The following is a 6792-nucleotide window of genomic DNA, read 5'->3' on the forward strand; positions in this document are numbered from 1 at the left end:
TAATGCACTCTGCATCCACCTTCACACAGCTGTTATGCTTGAGCATTTGTGTCTGCTCACCAGCAGAGAGTGCCATTGAGCAGCAACACTTCAAAGCACTCAGCACTCCCTTTCAGGCAAAACAAGTTGGCTATCAGTCAGACAGCGCTCTCGCCTGCTCCCTCACACACAGGGCGGCCGCTACTTGCCGGTCACCTCGCTTCCCTTCCGTGGTCTCGTGCTCTTCTCGGCTTCTTTCTTCGTTACTGTGGCTTCCCGTCCTGCTGTTGCTCGCTCGCTGCTGCTCCGCAATGTCGATTGGATACAATGCATTGAAGGAGTGGGCCAGTCCTCAAATAGGTTTTCTCTGATGGTCGTGGAGCAGCTTGGAGACGAGTGCGAAAAGGCGACTGAGAAGCAAACGAGGGTCAACTGCAAGAAGCTACTGGGGAATTAGCTCAAATGGTAGAGCGCTTGCTTCGCATGTGAGAGGTAGCGGGATCGATGCCCGCATTCTCCACTCTGCTTTTGGCTCAGGGCAATTCTCCAGAAAGAAACGTGATCTCACGTGTCACTCACTGAGTTCACGGCAGATGGGCCAAAGCCCAGCAAACCATTTTCTGCCATGTCATAAGCAAGACTTCTTGATTTTTGCAAAGATGGATATATGAGGTGAGAGAAGCCAAAAGAATTTGTACAGTACATTCAAAAGCAGTTCAGTATGTTTAGCTGCGGTCAGCAATCCCATACATTACATTTGGGTGCTGACGGCAGTTCCGTTCTATACATTTCCTTGCTTTTCAGATCAAGTACAATACGGGATACCTTGTAGTACATTCAACAAAATTACATTACATGTGTCACTATACAGTACACGGAATGGGTGACGGTACGTTTACATTTTTTTCTTTTCAACGTGCATTACGAAACAGACCTTACATTGTACATGGCACTACATAGGTGTTTGCAGATCATGGTGCTCCATGTACACGAAAAAGAAGTTGCAAGTACAGCCCGAGGGGAGTTGTGTACTGATTCCTGCCCCCGGGTTTACCGTGGCAGAAGGCCTTTAAACTGTGGCCCTTCCCCACCGTGCCTTTGCGGCGACAGTACCAGTTTTAAGTGCGTCCCTCAGCACGTAATCCTGGATCTTGGATTGCGCCAGTCTGCAACACGCAGACGTGGGCAGCAACACTTCAAAGCACTCAGCACTCCCTTTCAGACAAAACAAGTTGGCTATCAGTCAGACAGCGCTCTCGCCTGCTCCCTCACACACAGGGCGGCCGCTACTTGCCGGTCACCTCGCTTCCCTTCCTCGGTCTCGTGCTCTTCTCGGCTTCTTTCTTCGTTACTGTGGCTTCGCGTCCTGCTGTTGCTCGCTCGCTGCTGCTCCGCAATGTCGATTGGATACAAGGAGTGGGCCAGTCCTCAAATAGGTTTTCTCTGATGGTCGTGGAGCAGCTTGGAGACGAGTGCGAAAAGGCGACTGAGAAGCAACCGAGTGTCAACTACAAGAAGCTACTGGGGAATTAGCTCAAATGGTAGAGCGCTTGCTTCGCATGTGAGAGGTAGCGGGATCGATGCCCGCATTCTCCACTCTGCTTTTGGCTCAGGGCAATTCTCCACAAAGAAACGTGACCTCACGTGTCACTCACTGAGTTCACGCCAGATGGGCCAAAGCCCAGCAAACCATTTTCTGCCATGTCATAAGCAAGACTTCTTGATTTTTGCAAAGATGGATATATGAGGTGAGAGAAGCCAAAAGAATTTGTACAGTACATTCAAAAGCAGTTCAGTATGTTTAGCTGCGGTCAGCAATCCCATACATTACATTTGGGTGCTGACGGCAGTTCCGTTCTATACATTTCCTTGCTTTTCAGATCAAGTACAATACGGGATACCTTGTAGTACATTCAACAAAATTACATTACATGTGTCACTATACAGTACACGGAATGGGTGACGGTACGTTTACATTTTTTTCTTTTCAACGTGCATTACGAAACAGACATTACATTGTACATGGCACTACATAGGTGTTTGCAGATCATGGTGCTCCATGTACACGAAAAAGAAGTTGCAAGTACAGCCCGAGGGGAGTTGTGTACTGATTCCTGCCCCCGGGTTTACCGTGGCAGAAGGCCTTTAAGCTGTGGCCCTTCCCCACCGTGCCTTTGCGGCGACTGTACCAATTTTAAGTGCGTCCCTCAGCACGTAATCCTGGATCTTGGATTGCGCCAGTCTGCAACACGCAGACGTGGGCAGCAACACTTCAAAGCACTCAGCACTCCCTTTCAGGCAAAACAAGTTGGCTATCAGTCAGACAGCGCTCTCGCCTGCTCCCTCACACACAGGACGGCCGCTACTTGCCGGTCACCTCGCTTCCCTTCCGCGGTCTCGTGCTCTTCTCGGCTTCTTTCTTCGTTACTGTGGCTTCCCGTCCTGCTGTTGCTCGCTCGCTGCTGCTCCGCAATGTCGATTGGAGACAAGGAGTGGGCCAGTCGTCAAATAGGTTTTCTCTGATGGTCGTGGAGCATCTTGGAGACGAGTGCGAAAAGGCGACTGAGAAGCAAACGAGGGCAACCTGCAAGAAGCTGCTGGGGAATTAGCTCAAATGGTAGAGCGCTTGCTTAGCATGTGAGAGGTAGCGGGATCGATGCCCGCATTCTCCACTCTGCTTTTGGCTCAGGGCAATTCTCCAGAAAGAAACGTGGTCTCACGTGTCACTGAGTTCACGCCAGATGGGCCAAAGCCCAGCAAACTTTTTTCTGCCATGTCATAAGCAAGACTTCTTGATTTTTGCAAAGGTGGATATATGAAGTGAAAGAAGCTAAAAGAACGACTTTTTAGCACTGATTCCTTTTCTGAGCATTTGACTCAGGACCTTCGATTGAGCAGACTGATACGCTGCCTGCTGCACGAAGAAGGCACTTGCCATGCAAGCCGCCAGGCAGCACGACCAAGTAGGGCAGCTTGCAAGGTCTTTAAATTCATAATGCACAGCTTGCAAAAAATCTGCGAGCCTAATAAGAAGTCAAAGCTACACTCTTGTGATTGTTAGTCACACGCGTTTTCCAGGCTGTAAAGAGTAGCTGGCGGTTCACAGTCTCACAGCGCTGCAGCATGGGCTGGTACTGAAGACGCACAGGCCACTCCATGAGGCCAGATGCGTCAACATGCGCTGGGAAAACAATCATCACACAGAAGCATCTTTGCAGCTTTCCTTTGATAGCTCAGTTGGTAGAGCAGAGGACTGTAGTAGCAATATGCAGCAAGATTATCCTTAGGTTGCTGGTTCAATTCTGGCTCGAAGGAGCTGGTGTTCTTTTGGATTAAGCAGCAATTCACTCAAACCAGCTCTCTTCACTTTATGGTGCATCATGTTGCCCTGAAGACGCAGGACACCACTTTTCTCGTCTCAAACCTTAATGCACTCTGCATCCACCTTCACACAGCTGTTATGCTTGAGCATTTGTGTCTGCTCACCAGCAGAGAGTGCCATTGAGCAGCAACACTTCAAAGCACTCAGCACTCCCTTTCAGGCAAAACAAGTTGGCTTTCAGTCAGACAGCGCTCTTGCCTGCTCCCTCACACACAGGGCGGCCGCTACTTGCCGGTCACCTCGCTTCCCTTCCGTGGTCTCGTGCTCTTCTCGGCTTCTTTCTTCGTTACTGTGGCTTCCCGTCCTGCTGTTGCTCGCTCGATGCTGCTCCGCAATGCCGATTGGATACAATGCATTGAAGGAGTGGGCCAATCCTCAGATAGGTTTTCTCTGATGGTCGTGGAGCAGCTTGGAGGCGAGTGCGAAAAGGCGACTGAGAAGCAAACGAGGGTCAACTGCAAGAAGCTACTGGGGAATTAGCTCAAATGGTAGAGCGCTTGCTTCGCATGTGAGAGGTAGCGGGATCGATGCCCGCATTCTCCACTCTGCTTTTGGCTCAGGGCAATTCTCCACAAAGAAACGTGACCTCACGTGTCACTCACTGAGTTCACGCCAGATGGGCCAAAGCCCAGCAAACCATTTTCTGCCATGTCATAAGCAAGACTTCTTGATTTTTGCAAAGATGGATATATGAGGTGAGAGAAGCCAAAAAAATTTGTACAGTACATTCAAAAGCAGTTCAGTATGTTTAGCTGCGGTCAGCAATCACATACATTACATTTGGGTGCTGACGGCAGTTCCGTTCTATACATTTCCTTGCTTTTCAGATCAAGTACAATACGGGATACCTTGTAGTACATTCAACAAAATTACATTACATGTGTCACTATACAGTACACGGAATGGGTGACGGTACGTTTACATTTTTTTCTTTTCAACGTGCATCACGAAACAGACATTACATTGTACATGGCACTACATAGGTGTTTGCAGATCGTGGTGCTCCATGTACACGAAAAAGAAGTTGCAAGTACAGCCCGAGGGGAGTTGTGTACTGATTCCTGCCCCCGGGTTTACTGTGGCAGAAGGCCTTTAAGCTGTGGCCCTTCCCCACCGTGCCTTTGCGGCGACTGTACCAATTTTAAGTGCGTCCCTCAGCACGTAATCCTGGATCTTTGATTGCGCCAGTCTGCAACACGCAGACGTGGGCAGCAACACTTCAAAGCACTCAGCACTCCCTTTCAGGCAAAACAAGTTGGCTATCAGTCAGACAGCGCTCTCGCCTGCTCCCTCACACACAGGGCGGCCGCTACTTGCCGGTCACCTCGCTTCCCTTCCGCGGTCTCGTGCTCTTCTCGGCTTCTTTCTTCGTTACTGTGGCTTCGCGTCCTGCTGTTGCTCGCTCGCTGCTGCTCCGCAATGTCGATTGGATACAAGGAGTGGGCTAGTCCTCAAATAGGTTTTCTCTGATGGTCGTGGAGCAGCTAGGAGACGAGTGCGAAAAGGCGACTGAGAAGCAAACGAGGGTCAACTGCAAGAAGCTACTGGGGAATTAGCTCAAATGGTAGAGTACTCGCTTTGCATGTGAGAGGTAGCGGGATCGATGCCCGCATTCTCCACTCTGCTTTTGGCTCAGGGCAATTCTCCAGAAAGAAACGTGGTCTCACGTGTCACTGAGTTCACGCCAGATGGGCCAAAGCACAGCAAACTTTTTTCTGCCATGTCATAAGCAAGACTTCTTGATTTTTGCAAAGGTGGATATATGAAGTGAAAGAAGCTGAAAGAACGACTTTTTAGCACTGATTCCTTTTCTGAGCATTTGACTCAGGACCTTCGATTGAGCAGACTGATACGCTGCCTGCTGCACGAAGAAGGCACTTGCCATGCAAGCCGCCAGGCAGCACGACCAAGTAGGGCAGCTTGCAAGGTCTTTAAATTCATAATGCACAGCTTGCAAAAAATCTGCGAGCCTGATAAGAAGTCAAAGCTACACTCTTGTGATTGTTAGTCACACGCGTTTTCCAGGCTGTAAAGAGTAGCTGGCGGTTCACAGTCTCACAGCGCTGCAGCATGGGCTGGTACTGAAGACGCACAGGCCACTCCATGAGGCCAGATGCGTCAACATGCGCTGGGAAAACAATCATCACACAGAAGCATCTTTGCAGCTTTCCTTTGATAGCTCAGTTGGTAGAGCAGAGGACTGTAATAGCAATATGCAGCAAGATTATCCTTAGGTTGCTGGTTCAATTCCAGCTCGAAGGAGCTGGTGTTCTTTTGGATTAAGCAGCAATTCACTCAAACCAGCTCTCTTCACTTTATGGTGCATCATGTTGCCCTGAAGACGCAGGACACCACTTTTCTCGTCTCAAACCTTAATGCACTCTGCATCCACCTTCACACAGCTGTTATGCTTGAGCATTTGTGTCTGCTCACCAGCAGAGAGTGACATTTTATTTTTTTATTTCAAAATATAATTTATTCATATAAAAATTTGCACATTCCATTAGAAGACAGTTCAGTGCAATACATTTGAATGCTAACGACAGTTCAGTTCAATACATTTTCTTGCTTTACATTTCGAGGTACATTTCAGTACAATCCAGGATACATTGTAATACAGTCATCAAATTACTTTACTCGTGGCACTATACGCTACACAGAATGGGTGAGTGTACAGTTACATTTCTTTGCAACATACATTGCTAAACAGAACTTGCATTAAACATTTGTACTACATAGGTTTTTTCAGATCATGGAACTCTATGTATACAAAAAATTTACAGCCCGAGGGGGATTTTAGACTGATTCCATCCCCTGGGTTTACCGTGGCAGCAGGGCTTTAAACTGTGGCCCTTCCCCACCGTGCCTTTGCGACGACTGCACCAATTTTTAGTGCGTCCCTCAGCACGTAATCCTGGATCTTGGATTGCGCCAGGCTGGAACAAGTAGACGTGGACATCTCCTTGCTCTGGAAGACCAGCAAGTTTCAGCAAGACCAAAGTGCGTCTTTCACCGAGTTGATTGCCCTCCAGCAGCAGGTGATGTCTGTCTCGGTGTGTGTCCCTGGGAACAGCCCGTAGAGCACAGAGTCCTGTGTTACGGAGCTGCTTGGGATAAACCTCGACAGCAACCACTGCATCTCCATCCAGACCTGTCTTGCAAAGGGGCAATCCCGAAGGAGATGGATGACTGTCTCGTCCGCACCACAGCCAACTCGGGGGCAGAGTGCCGTGTCTCTGAAACCCCGGCTGTGCATGAAGGATCTGACGGGTAGGGCCCACCTCACCGCCAACCAAGCTCCGTCTTGGTGCTTGTGTGAAAGCTGTGGTGATGAGACGTTCTGCCAGATGAGTTTGACAGTCTGCTCGGGGAACCACCCGACAGGGTCCATCCTCTCCTTTCGTAGGGCATCCAGGACCTTACGTGCTGAC

General features: G+C 49.2%; 2 non-coding genes across 2 annotated transcripts; both read left to right on the forward strand.

The window, feature by feature from the left end:
* The first annotated feature begins 3201 nt into the window (after positions 1–3201).
* Positions 3202–3294, forward strand: trnay-gua (transfer RNA tyrosine (anticodon GUA)). The gene is made up of 2 exons: positions 3202–3238; positions 3259–3294. It is a non-coding gene; the product is annotated as a tRNA-Tyr (tRNA).
* A 2236-nt stretch (positions 3295–5530) lies between these two features.
* On the forward strand, positions 5531–5623 carry trnay-gua (transfer RNA tyrosine (anticodon GUA)). Its single transcript has 2 exons — positions 5531–5567; positions 5588–5623. It is a non-coding gene; the product is annotated as a tRNA-Tyr (tRNA).
* Positions 5624–6792: the final 1169 nt, after the last annotated feature.

Source organism: Pristiophorus japonicus, chromosome 1 (assembly GCF_044704955.1).
Source record: "Pristiophorus japonicus isolate sPriJap1 chromosome 1, sPriJap1.hap1, whole genome shotgun sequence".
In the NCBI taxonomy this organism is placed as follows: domain Eukaryota; kingdom Metazoa; phylum Chordata; class Chondrichthyes; family Pristiophoridae; genus Pristiophorus; species Pristiophorus japonicus.